We start from the raw sequence: 14,637 nt of genomic DNA, 5'->3' as shown, positions 1-14,637 counted from the left end.
AACACTGGAGCATTTAGCAATGGACCAAACTCCTACTGACATCCGGAAGGAGAAAGGAGCCAAGAAAAACCAAGAGTCAAAACTAAACAAAATGATCCAAACTGTTTAAAGCACTAGAAGAAAAAGCGAGGGACAAAAATAGGATTAAAGACTGCGACAAAAAATCAGAAATGAGATACATTCAGTCAAAATGATCTTTAATTGGCTAAATAAAACCATAAAACATTGCAGTGAATCTTCAGCTTGTAATGTGCCAAACAGGAAATTACATCACAGGAAAATAATCTCCTATAGCTTGGAGTGGGAACTCAGATTTCCTCCACTGAACTGACCATTGTCTAGGAAGGGCTACTGAGAAGGTTATTATTTGTTACCCCTTTTCAAACACCCATGGTGTTCATTCAAAAACAAATAAGAAGCCCACATCTGGCATTATGTTTGCCATGTTGGATTTTGAAGTCCCTTTGCAAACCCTTTGCACTCCACATATCTCTAAAAATCCCTACAGTTTACAGTGAGAGCAAAACGCAGGAACATTCCAGGCGGGGGTGAAACTCAGCCTTTTCAGTGCGGCAGTGTCTGACAGTGCCCTGATGGAGAACACAAGCAATAGTCCTCCTTTCTCTGATCTCAAGTGGTCTCTGGTAAGCTCTTGGTACTGCCTTCAACACAAATGTCAGTATATATATAAGGTTTCTATATGGATTCTTAAAACAAATAAACTCTGTAATATCGATCATCAATCGGGGTGTAAGAGGCATTATGTTACCCCAAGATATTTTATAATTCCATTAATTCCTGGGTGGGGAGCAGAATGGGACCTCAGAAATAAAAAAATGTAATTCTTATGACAGGGCCACCATCATCTGCCACAGGAAATCTGTCAATGTTTCTCTTTCTTTGTTCCCTGGAAAGATTGACTAAGAGATCCTTATTTGTTGACGGGCATGGATCACAGTAAATGAAAGAAAGTCAAATTTAGTGGTTTAGAAACCTTTCTCAGACTCTGACAAAAGCAGTTAACGTAACATATGTTTATATATCTACTACACTGTGGAACAATATGATCATAATGAAATATTTGATGAAGGCAGACAGGGAAAAAGGCAAGATTGTTGCTGATATTGCAAACAAGTCTCCATTAGTAGATTTTCTGTGCTATATTTCCCTGAATATACAGAGCTTTTATGAATTCTTCTTGAGAGTTTACAATGCAGAATAAAGCACACAAGGAAATAGAAAATAATGAGGAGAAATAAAGATGTTTCTACTTGTTGCACCCCCCTGTGGTAAGTGCACTATTTTGTGCAATCCCAGGTTTTTTGCCTTTGGTAAATTTGGGATTGCATCATATTCCATGGGTGGATGGGCAGGAAGGCCCATGCTCCACGCATTGAACGCCTACCACAACAGAATATTAACACAACATAGCTCAGAAAAGACAACTTAACAGCTATGCCCCTTTATTTTCCAATTACTGCGAAGCAGTTCTGTGAATTAGGATGATATTTGCACTCACCCAGGATTAGGAGTGAAAACTACAATTCCCTCTGACTGACTCAGCACCATTTACCACCACTTTTCCAAACCTTGATTTGGGTGCAGGGTTCTCAAATATCTTCTTATTGTTGGTTTTATTCAGCCCTTTTATGTTGAGACCTACACAATGGTCACTGAGCAATTTAGAATGCAACATTTGCCAAAGTTGCCCCGAATTCCAGATCCTACGAAGTTCATGGGCTTAAAGTGTTTGTGATTGCAGCACTGTAATGCCTTTTGCTAAAAATCTCTTGCTCAAAAACCCTAAATCCACTGCAAATTTTCTGCTGAAATCCACATTGCTGGTCCACTGTTTTTTAAAATTGAATATACTCCACATATTGCCCAGAAAACTTCCCCCAGAGTATGCATTATAACAGAAAAGTGAAAGGGCACCCACAAATTATGTTGACGTGGGCTCTGAGGATGGCGCTGCCCTCACCTTTCAGAGTATTCAGCAAAAGGAAACATCATGAATATATATAGATATAAATTTCAGTAAGTAAATATAAATCCATTTTAAAAAATGGAAGAAGAGTTTTGATATTCTGTTGGATAAATATAACAAGACTTGGATGCTCCCATCAAAAACTAAGCATGTTGTTTCTGAAGCTGGATATTAAACATATTGGTTTAATGATGCCAGCTGCAAAGTCAACAGAAACTGGCATGGTGTGCAAACATGGAAAGGTCATAATTAATAACAGGTGCTCAGGAAGGAAGAGAACACACTGAGATCTTTGTTGACATTGTGAAGCGCTGGAGGGGTGAAAGTCCCAGGCACTGGTGCCATGTGCCATTCTGTAATAGATCGGCCATCCTTACAACACAGGTAAACTGTGCGACGATGTCCTTTGCAGGTACCCAGAGCTGCTGACTATCCCCACAATGCATTGCGCTTACACAGAGGTCAGAGTCTGACCCTCCACTTAGCCCAAGGGAATTGTGCATTGTAACATCTGCACCTCCCTCCCACAGACTAGCCAAAGGCTTGAGTGTTGAAGGGAGCATGTGCACACAGGGAAGCTGGACAGCTTTCAACTGGCCCAGCCCTTCATCACTCTCATAAAATGGAGAAGACTTGTTCTGACATTTCACTAATTACAAATATGAAGTGGTCAGCTGCAACCACACCAGGTAGAATGACTTCAAAGACAGCCACCAAGATAAAGAGGGCCTCTTCCACAGTGTCAAAAAAGCACCAAACACCGTTGTGTGGTCCATTGTATTTTATCAGGGAATACACTTGTGTTGTTCCTTCTATAATAGGCCTGGAAGAAAAGGTATAAAATAATCACCAAGATGTTAGAATACATCTTGCTTTTCTTGAATAGCAGGGATATGGAACATTAAGAAATACAAAGAGTTTTACCTTTGTCTTTGAAAAAATGGTCAAGGAAGAGGAGGGGAAATCCTCTTCATCCTGACCATCTTAATGTCTGTAGCCTTCAGTGCTTAATTTGAGCTAGAGGTTATAAGTAAAGCCCACCAAAAGTCATTTTTGTGGATCTGCACTTATTTCTATGATTCAGACATTTCCCAAGAGCAAGAGAAGTGTAGGAAAGCACCCTCTTTCTTAGTATGGTTACCCCCTTGTTCTGCCTGATGTCATTGTATTTGACTGTGTTTACTGGGATCCTGCTAACCAGGACCCCATTGATTATGCTGTCTCTCCCAAAACAAGGTATTTCATCCCACAGCTGGCACACTGGTGCCCCACTGTAAGTCCCTAGTATATGGTACATAGGTACCCAGAGCATTGGGGCCCCAGGAGATCCCTATGGACTGTAGCATATATTTTGCTACCCATTGGGAGCCCAAGCAAAGGGTTCTACAGGATTGCCATTGCAGCCTGTGTGAAAAGGTGCAAGCACTCATTCACTGCCACTTTTCACTGCACCAGGTCACTTATAAGCCACCTCTATGGCAGGCCTTCTAGCCCAGAGGGCAGGGTGCAAAGTACCTGTGTGTGCACCCCTGCACTAGCAGAGGTGCCCCATGGACTCAGGCCCATTTTCCCAGACTTTGTGATTGCGGGGACACCATTTTACGCGTGTACTGGACATAGGTCAATACCTATGTCCAGCTACATGATGGTAACTCCGAAAATAGGCATATTTGGTATCAAATATTTTGGAATCATACCCCAATAATTTGAAAGCATTGGTTGTAAGATTCAATTCACTCCGGGGGCTCCTTGGAGGACTCCCAGTGTAGCCCATGCAGCCTCCTGAGGTTTCCCAGGCAGCCCAATCTGCTGACACCTCACACACAGGTTTCTGCCCTCCTGTTGCTTGAGCAGCTCAAGCCCAGGAAGGCAGAACTCTTGGTCCACGCTCACAAGGCCCTCCACGATGCCGGCCCTGCCTACCTCAATGAGCGTCTCAACTTCCACGTCACAACATGCCAGCTCAGCTCTGCAAACCTCGCCCTCGCCACTGTCCCCCGCTTTTACCGTACCACAACTGGCGGCAGATCCTTCTCCCATCTCACCGCCAAGACCTGGAACTCCCTTCCCGTCAACCTACGTCTGACCCAAGACCTCTTGACCTTCAGGAAGCGTCTCAAGACCTGGTTATTCGAGCAGTAGTACCCCCCCCCCCGAGCGCCTTGAGACCCTATTGGGTGAGTAGCGGCCTTAACAAATGTATTGATTGATTGATTGACCTTATAGTCTAAGTGGTGATAAGTGGAGAGTAGCTCCACAGTAGGGTGGTTACTCCCTTTATCATCCACTATGTGGTTCTTTCCCTGTGGGGAAGATATGAAAAAAGTATTAAAGTGAGACCCTATATTAGGACAGGGTTGCTATCCTAAGGGTTGCAATGCTAGACAGTGGTGCTGTCTTAGAAAGGCTAGAGCAGGACAAAAAGTTTGTCCCAAAGTCTCTAAAGGAGGACAGGGTTGCTGTCTTTTCTGGGATAGAGCAAGACAGGTTGCTGTCCTAAGAGCTCTACATAAGGACAGGTTTGCTGTCGTAATGTGTTAGAGGTAGTGCAGGAATGCTGCCCTAAAGCTTCTCTGGGAGGGCTGCAGAGTTGCTTCAAGTTTTGTAAGACAGGGCAGGGCTGCTCTTGTGTCTTAGGTTTCTCACAGAGAGGTACTTTTACCTCTGGGATTCTAGCTGTGGTAGCTTTTGACTCCTTTTGTACAAGCTCCACCCTGGAGGTGGAATCCTCTTTCAGAGGAATGGTATCCTTAGTTTGAGGGTGGGCAGGGGATACTTTGATATCCCGCATGCCTGTGTTTTTAGGAGAGTACTGGGCTGTTATTTCAGGTTCCAGTGCTCCTCCCCTACTTTGCTTATTAGTTTCTTTTAAGATTAAAGGGAACAATTGTTGGGGTATACCCAGCATGGTTGCATGGGCAAGGAACTCTACCTCAACCAAATCTGAGGTCTCCAGGTCATTTTCTAAGAGCCACTCAACAGGTAAAAGTAGGTGAAGCTACTACCTGTTTAGGGCCAGTACCGCCACCCCAGCTAAGTTGCATTACAGCTAATGGGAGTGACTGAGTGCAGTTATTCACATCAGTGACTTGGTAGTGTAGGTGTTGTGCAGGCAACACTAATTTTTCAGTAACTATGGTAATACTAGGACCTGTGTCCCTGTAGGCCTGGGCCTCAACACCATTTATCTTAATGCGTTGCTTATACTTATCCATATTAAGGGGACAAGCAGTTAGGATGGCAATGCCAGTGCCACCATGGGTGACAGAAACTGTCTTGGGAGTTTCAACACCTACCCCAGTTTCTACTATGGACCCAAATGTGAAGCCAACTACACCTTTGGATTGACTATTGCCAATAGTCCCACCACTATTACTACTACTACTACTAGGGGCAGTAGGAATGGAAATGGAGTTAGTAGTGGTGGAAGGCTCAGGGGCTTTACCAGGACAGGATTTGTCCACTGGCCTATTGCCTTTATTTTGTACACATAACACTAATGCTTTTTACTGTGTGAAGAAGAAGAAAAGGTTTTTTTCCCACCCCCCAGAGGCGTTTCGAGGACCTGAGGAGTCTTTGGTCTTATCATTGTTCCCACCCTTCTCCTGAGGCTTGCCACCTTCTTTCTTCTTTTCTTTCCCACCCCCGTATGAGCTTTTCTGCTCACCCTTGTTCTGACCCATTTGTCTGCCTTCTTTCCCAATTCTTGGGGAGAGGTCCGATCTGAATCTACCAAGTACTGGTGCAACAAGTCAGACACACAATTATTCAAAATATGCTCTTACAGCAATAGATTGTACAAGCCCTCATAGTCAGACACTTTGCTGCCATGTAACAAGCCTTCTAAAGCTTTAACAGCGCAGTCCACAAAGTCAACCCATTCCTGTGAGGCCTCTTTTCTAGTATCCTATTTGCTCAATTGTGAGACCAAAACCATCTAAGAGTGCTGTTTTGAGTATATATTGTAATTGTGTGCATCCTCTTCTCTGACAGTGAGAAGTCTATCCCTCCCCTTGTCAGAGAAGGACAAACATAGAATAGCAGCCCACTGCCTTTGAGGGACCCTCTGAACTTTACAGGCCCTCCCAAGTGCAGCAAACCACTTGTACATGCCATCCCCCACCTTGTATGGGAGAACCATTTCTTGTAGGCTTCTGGAATCGAAGGAGTCTTCCCTGACTCTGTGATACCTCAACACTGAGTTGCTGCTGCCAACATGCAGTGTAACCCCAACCCCTGCCTCTCTCTCTCTACTGCAAAGGCCTCCCTATCTAGGGCTAGCTGTTGTTGCTGCAGCCCCAGCCTGCTCCCCCCTTGTCTCGTTTTTCCTGAGCTCTCTATCTATAGTATCATCCCCTAGAGTTGTGAAGTGTGACCCCTCATACACTGAAGTGACATGAGAGTGGGTAGAGATGGATCTTTCCCTAGTCTTAGTGACCCTTTTGTACATGCGTAAAATGGCATCCCCACACTCAAGACGTCTGGAAAAATGGGCCTGGAGTTCGTGGGGGCACCTCTGCTAGTGCTAGTGTATGCTTGTCACATACAGGTACTTTGCACCCTGCCGTCTGGGCTAGAAGGCATGCCATAGGGGTGACTTATAAGTGACCTGGGGCCAGATGTAGCAAGCAGTTTTGCCCATTCTGTGTCTATGGGAAAATGTTTTCGTACATATGGCCCCTGGTGTAGAGAAAAATTGCAGTGACAGTCCTGCAGAAGCCTTTGCCGGGCCGTTCTGTTGCCGGATTCCTCGGGCCGGGGAGGCGGGCCTTGCAGCTCGCACGTGGCCTGCGACGCTTGGAGGCGCGACTCATTGGGGTCGCCTCCTTATTCCAGGCGGGTCCCAAGGGCATAACGGCGCTGTTTCTTGGGGCGCCGATGGTTGAGGGGACCAGCTAGCTCTCCCTCTCGAGGCCTCTTCGGAGGTCGGATCGGACCGCGGCCTCGCTGCCCCTTGTGACGTGGGGCCCGTCAGCCTTGCGGCGCCGGCGGACCAGGCAGTGCCGCGTAGAAGAAGGAGGCCTCAGACCGGCCTACTGGAGCCTTGTTACCTGGTGAATGGTGCTTTGGCTGGGGCTGGGAACTCTTAGTCCTAGCCCCAGCCTGGGCACGCTGTAGAGGACTGCTGGCTGGCTGCTCTTTCCTGTGCTGCTGTAGGAGGTGAGGGGCTCCTCGTGCGAGTCCTCCTCTCGGGGTGGAGGCCTGCCGTGGTCATCGCTGTGTGGAGATGTGTTCCGGGCTTCCCCCTGAGGGGCCCCTTCACCGGTTCGTTCGGACCGGTGGACCATTTGTGGTACTAGCCAAGGTGCCCCCACATCGTTAAGGACAATTTCCCGGACTTTGTGAGTGCAGGGACACTATTACACGCGTGCACTACATATAGGTCAATACCTATGTGTAGCGTCACAATGGTAACTCCGAACATGGCCATGTAACATGTCTAGGATCATGGAATTGTCCCACCAGTACCATTCTGGTACATAGATCCCAGGTACTACCAAACTAACTCTCAGAGGTTTTCCTGGCAGCTACAGCTGCTGCAAACCCTCAGACAGGTTCTGCCCCCTTGGGGCCTGGGCAGCCCAGTCCCAGGAAGGCAGAACAAAGGATTTCCTCTGAGAGAGGGTGTTACACCTTCTCCCTTTTGAAATAAGTGTTAAGGGCCTGAGAGGAGTAGCCTCTCCTGGCCTCTGGAAATGCTTTGAAGGGCACAGATGGTGCCCTCCTTGCATAAGCCGGTCTACACCGGTTCAGGGATCCCCCCAGCCCTGCTCTGGTGCAAAACTGGACAAAGGAAAGGGGAGTGACCACTCCCCTGACCAGCACCTCCCATGGGAGGTGCCCAGAGCTCCTCCAGTGTATCCCAGACCTCTGCCGAGGTGTGAGGGCACAATGGAGACCTCTGAGTGGCCAGTGCCAGCAGGTGACGTCAGAGACCCCTCCTGATAGGTGTTTACCTCTCTCTGTAGCCAATCCACCTCTGAGGGCTATTTAGGGTCTCTCCTGTGGGTTTCTTAGTATGGTTACCCCCTTGTTCTGCCTGATGTCATTGTATTTGACTGTGTTTACTGGGATCCTGCTAACCAGGACCCCATTGATTATGCTGTCTCTCCCAAAACAAGGTATTTCATCCCACAGCTGGCACACTGGTGCCCCACTGTAAGTCCCTAGTATATGGTACATAGGTACCCAGAGCATTGGGGCCCAAGGAGATCCCTATGGACTGTAGCATATATTTTGCTACCCATAGGGAGCCCAAGCAAAGGGTTCTACAGGATTGCCATTGCAGCCTGTGTGAAAAGGTGCAAGCACTCATTCACTGCCACTTTTCACTGCACCAGGTCACTTATAAGCCACCTCTATGGCAGGCCTTCTAGCCCAGAGGGCAGGGTGCAAAGTACCTGTGTGTGCACCCCTGCACTAGCAGAGGTGCCCCATGGACTCAGGCCCATTTTCCCAGACTTTGTGATTGCGGGGACACCATTTTCCGCGTGTACTGGACATAGGTCAATACCTATGTCCAGCTACATGATGGTAACTCCGAAAATAGGCATATTTGGTATCAAGTATTTTGGAATCATACCCCAATAATTTGAAAGCATTGGTTGTAAGATTCAATTCACTCCGGGGGCTCCTTGGAGGACTCCCAGTGTAGCCCATGCAGCCTCCTGAGGTTTCCCAGGCAGCCCAATCTGCTGACACCTCACAGACAGGTTTCTGCCCTCCTGTTGCTTGAGCAGCTCAAGCCCAGGAAGGCAGAACTCTTGGTCCACGCTCACAAGGCCCTCCACGACGCCGGCCCTGCCTACCTCAATGAGCGTCTCAACTTCCACGTCACAACATGCCAGCTCAGCTCTGCAAACCTCGCCCTCGCCACTGTCCCCCGCTTTTACCGTACCACAACTGGCGGCAGATCCTTCTCCCATCTCACCGCCAAGACCTGGAACTCCCTTCCCGTCAACCTACGTCTGACCCAAGACCTCTTGACCTTCAAGAAGCGTCTCAAGACCTGGTTATTCGAGCAGTAGTACCCCCCCCCGAGCGCCTTGAGACCCTATTGGGTGAGTAGCGGCCTTAACAAATGTATTGATTGATTGATTGACCTTATAGTCTAAGTGGTGATAAGTGGAGAGTAGCTCCACAGTAGGGTGGTTACTCCCTTTATCATCCACTATGTGGTTCCTTCCCTGTGGGGAAGATATGAAAAAAGTATTAAAGTGAAACCCTATATTAGGACAGGGTTGCTATCCTAAGGGTTGTAATGCTAGACAGTGGTGCTGTCTTAGAAAGGCTAGAGCAGGACAAAAAGTGTGTCCCAAAGTCTCTAAAGGAGGACAGGGTTGCTGTCTTTTCTGGGATAGAGCAAGACAGGTTGCTGTCCTAAGAGCTCTACATAAGGACAGGTTTGCTGTCGTAATGTGTTAGAGGTAGTGCAGGAATGCTGCCCTAAAGCTTCTCTGGGAGGGCTGCAGAGTTGCTTCAAGTTTTGTAAGACAGGGCAGGGCTGCTCTTGTGTCTTAGGTTTCTCACAGAGAAGTACTTTTACCTCTGGGATTCTAGCTGTGGTAGCTTTTGACTCCTTTTGTACAAGCTCCACCCTTGGAGGTGGAATCCTCTTTCAGAGGAATGGTATCCTTAGTTTGAGGGTGGGCAGGGGATACTTTGATATCCCGCATGCCTGTGTTTTTAGGAGAGTACTGGGCTGTTATTTCAGGCTCCAGTGCTCCTCCCCTACTTTGCTTTTTAGTTTCTTTTAAGATTAAAGGGAACAATTGTTGGGGTATACCCAGCATGGTTGCATGGGCAAGGAACTCTACCACAACCAAATCTGAGGTCTCCAGGTCATTTTCTAAGAGCCACTCAACAGGTAAAAGTAGGTGAAGCTACTACCTGTTTAGGGCCAGTACCGCCACCCCAGCTAAGTTGCATTACAGTGCAGTTATTCACATCAGTGACTTGGTAGTGTAGGTGTTGTGCAGGCAACACTAATTTTTCAGTAACTATGGTAATACTAGGACCTGTGTCCCTGTAGGCCTGGGCCTCAACACCATTTATCTTAATGCGTTGCTTATACTTATCCATATTAAGGGGACAAGCAGTTAGGATGGCAATGCCAGTGCCACCATGGGTGACAGAAACTGTCTTGGGAGTTTCAACACCTACCCCAGTTTCTACTATGGACCCAAATGTGAAGCCAACTACACCTTTGGATTGACTATTGCCAATAGTCCCACCACTATTACTACTACTACTACTACTACTAGGGGCAGTAGGAATGGAAATGGAGTTAGTAGTGGTGGAAGGCTCAGGGGCTTTACCAGGACAGGATTTGTCCACTGGCCTATTGCCTTTATTTTTGTACACATAGCACTAATGCTTTTTACTGTGTGAAGAAGAAGAAAAGGTTTTTTTCCCACCCCCCAGAGGCGTTTCGAGGACCTGAGGAGTCTTTGGTCTTATCATTGTTCCCACCCTTCTCCTGAGGCTTACCACCTTCTGTCTTCTTTTCCTTGCCACCCCCGTATGAGCTTTTCTGCTCACCCTTGTTCTGACCCATTTGTCTGCCTTCTTTCCCAATTCTTGGGGAGAGGTCCGATCTGAATCTACCAAGTACTGGTGCAACAAGTCAGACACACAATTATTCAAAATATGCTCTTACATCAATAGATTGTACAAGCCCTCATAGTCAGACACTTTGCTGCCATGTAACCAGCCTTCTAAAGCTTTAACAGCGCAGTCCACAAAGTCAACCCATTCCTGTGAGGCCTCTTTTCTAGTATCCTATTTGCTCAATTGTGAGACCAAAACCATCTAAGAGTGCTGTTTTGAGTATATATTGTAATTGTGTGCATCCTCTTCTCTGACAGTGAGAAGTCTATCCCTCCCCTTGTCAGAGAAGGACAAACATAGAATAGCAGCCCACTGCCTTTGAGGGACCCTCTGAACTTTACAGGCCCTCCCAAGTGCAGCAAACCACTTGTACATGCCATCCCCCACCTTGTATGGGAGAACCATTTCTTGTAGGCTTCTGGAATCGAAGGAGTCTTCCCTGACTCTGTGATACCTCAACCCTGAGTTGCTGCTGCTAACATGCAGTGTAACCCCAACCCCTGCCTCTCTCTCTCTACTGCAAAGGCCTCCCTATCTAGGGCTAGCTGTTGTTGCTGCAGCCCCAGCCTGCTCCCCCCTTGTCTCGTTTTTCCTGAGCTCTCTATCTATAGTATCATCCCCTAGAGTTGTGCAGTGTGACCCCTCATACACTGAAGTGACATGAGAGTGGGTAGAGGTGGATCTTTCCCTAGTCTTAGTGACCCTTTTGTACATGCGTAAAATGGCATCCCCACACTCAAGACGTCTGGAAAAATGGGCATGGAGTTCGTGGGGGCACCTCTGCTAGTGCTAGTGTATGCTTGTCACATACAGGTACTTTGCACCCTGCCGTCTGGGCTAGAAGGCATGCCATAGGGGTGACTTATAAGTGACCTGGGGCCAGATGTAGCAAGCAGTTTTGCCCATTCTGTGTCTATGGGAAAATGTTTTCGTACATATGGCCCCTGGTGTAGAGAAAAATTGCAGTGGCAGTCCTGCAGAAGCCTTTGCCGGGCCGTTCTGTTGCCGGATTCCTCGGGCCGGGGAGGCGGGCCTTGCAGCTCGCACGTGGCCTGCGACGCTTGGAGGCGCGCCTCATTGGGGTCGCCTCCTTATTCCAGGTGGGTCCCAAGGGCATAACGGAGCTGTTTCTTGGGGCGCCGATGGTTGAGGGGACCAGCTAGCTCTCCCTCTCGAGGCCTCTTCGGAGGTCGGATCGGACCGCGGCCTCGCTGCCCCTTGTGACGTGGGGCCCGTCAGCCTTCCGGCGCCGGCGGACCGGGCAGTGCCGCGTAGAAGAAGGAGGCCTCAGACCGGCCTACTGGAGCCTTGTTACCTGGTGAATGGTGCTTTGGCTGGGGCTGGGAACTCTTAGTCCTAGCCCCAGCCTGGGCACGCTGTAGAGGACTGCTGGCTGGCTGCTCTTTCCTGTGCTGCTGTAGGAGGTGAGGGGCTCCTCGTGCGAGTCCTCCTCTCGGGGTGGAGGCCTGCCGTGGTCATCGCTGTGTGGAGATGTGTTCCGGGCTTCCCCCTGAGGGGCCCCTTCACCGGTTCGTTCGGACCGGTGGACCATTTGTGGTACTAGCCAAGGTGCCCCCACATCGTTAAGGACAATTTCCCGGACTTTGTGAGTGCAGGGACACTATTACACGCGTGCACTACATATAGGTCAATACCTATGTGTAGCGTCACAATGGTAACTCCGAACATGGCCATGTAACATGTCTAGGATCATGGAATTGTCCCACCAATACCATTCTGGTACATAGATCCCAGGTACTGCCAAACTAACTCTCAGAGGTTTTCCTGGCAGCTACAGCTGCTGCAAACCCTCAGACAGGTTCTGCTCCCTGGGGCCTGGGCAGCCCAGTCCCATGAAGGCAGAACAAAGGATTTCCTCTGAGAGAGGGTGTTACACCTTCTCCCTTTTGAAATAAGTGTTAAGGGCCTGAGAGGAGTAGCCTCTCCTGGCCTCTGGAAATGCTTTGAAGGGCACAGATGGTGCCCTCCTTGCATAAGCCGGTCTACACCGGTTCAGGGATCCCCCCAGCCCTGCTCTGGTGCAAAACTGGACAAAGGAAAGGGGAGTGACCACTCCCCTGTCCAGCACCTCCCCATGGGAGGTGCCCAGAGCTCCTCCAGTGTGTCCCAGACCTCTGCCGAGGTGTGAGGGCACAATGGAGACCTCTGAGTGGCCAGTGCCAGCAGGTGACGTCAGAGACCCCTCCTGATAGGTGTTTACCTCTCTCTGTAGCCAATCCACCTCTGAGGGCTATTTAGGGTCTCTCCTGTGGGTTTCTCTTCAGATAACGAATGCAAGAGCTCACCAGAGTTCATCTGCACTTCTCTCTTCAACTTCTGCCAAGGATCGACCGCTGACTGCTCCAGGACACCTGCAAAACTGCAACAAAGTAGCAAGAAGACTACCAGCAACATTGTAGCCCCTAATCCTGCCGGCTTTCTCGACTGCTTCATGGTGGTGCATGCTCTGAGGGCTGTCTGCCTTCACCCTGCACTGGAAATCCCAAAGAAATCTCCCGTGGGTTGACCGCGTCTTCCCTCTGCTACCGCAGGCACCAAACTTCTGTTTCACCGGTCCTCTGGGTCCCCTCTCATATCGACGAGCGTGGTACCTGGAACACAGGAGCTGGATCCAAGTGACCCCCACAGTCCAGTGGTCCTTCTGTCCAAGTTTGGTGGAGGTAAGTCTTTGCCTCCCCACGCCAGACTGTAATCCTGTGTACTGCATGAACTGCAGCTGCTAGGGCTTCTGTGCACTCTTGCAAGGATTCCTTCATGCACAGCACAGCCCAGGTCTCCAGCACTCCGTCCTGCATTGCCCAACTCGCTGAGTTGACCTCCGGCTTCGTGGGACCCTCTTTTGTGTTGCTGAGTCGACAGTCGTGCTCAGATTTCTTGAATGCCTGTTCAAGTTCTTCTGCTGGTGCTGCCTGTTTCTGCGTGGGCTCCCTGTGTTGCTGGGTACCCCCTTTTTCTCCTCTTCCAAGTGGCGACCCCCTGGTCCTTCCTGGGCCCGGGCAGCATCCTTTATCCCCAACCGCAACTCTTGCAGGTGGCAAGGCTTGTTTGCAGTCTTTCTGCGTGAAATTAACTCTACATCCTCCAGCACGCCGTGGGACATCTTCAGACCAAAGGAGAAGTTCCTGGCACCTTCCATCATTGCAGAATCTTCTGCTTCTTCCACCCAGAGGCCGCCCTTTTGCACCTTCATCCGGGGTTTAGTAGGCCCCTGGACACTTTTGTGACTCTTGGACTTGGTCCCCTTCCTTTACAGGTCCTCAGGTCCAAGAATCCATCTTCAGTGCTTTGCAGTCAGTTGTTGTCTTTGCAGAATCCCCTATCTCGACTTTACTGTCTTTCTGGGGTAGTAGGGTCACTTTATTCCTACTTTTCAGGGTCTTGTGGTGAGGTATCTTGGGCACCCTTAGTGTTTTCTTACACTCCCAGCAACCCTCTACACACTACATTAGGCCTTGGGTCTCTTCCTGGTTTGCATTCCACTTTCAGAGTATATGGTTTGTGTTGCCCTTAGGCCTATTGCATCCTATTGTATTCTACATTGTTTGCACTACTTTTCTAACTGTTTACTTACCTGATTTTGGTTTGTGTGTATATTTTGTGTATTTTACTTACCTCCTAAGGGAGTATATCCTCTGAGATACTTTTAGTATATTGTCACTAAAATAAAGTGCCATTATTTTTAGTAACTCTGAGTATTGTGTTTCTTATGATATAGTGTTATATGATATAAGTGGTATAGTAGGAGCTTTGCATGTCTCCTAGTTCAGCCTAAGCTGTTCTGCTATAGCTACCTCTATCAGCCTAAGCTGCTAGAACATCTCTAATCTACTAATTAGGGATAACTGGACCTGGAACAAGGTGTAAGTACCACTAGGTACCCACTATAAGCCAGGCCAAACTCCTACAGGTGCCCTTGCTTGGACGATGCGATTTAGCTGGGGATGGTGACATTGGTTCACTTCTTACCTGGAACATGCGTGGGTTGAATGATGGGCGTAAGGTGCGGCTTGTCTCGGTCT

Source organism: Pleurodeles waltl, chromosome 5, assembly GCF_031143425.1.
Source record: "Pleurodeles waltl isolate 20211129_DDA chromosome 5, aPleWal1.hap1.20221129, whole genome shotgun sequence".
NCBI classification, from domain to species: domain Eukaryota; kingdom Metazoa; phylum Chordata; class Amphibia; order Caudata; family Salamandridae; genus Pleurodeles; species Pleurodeles waltl.
The sequence above is the reverse complement of the archived record's forward strand: the minus strand, read 5'-3'. Positions refer to the sequence as shown.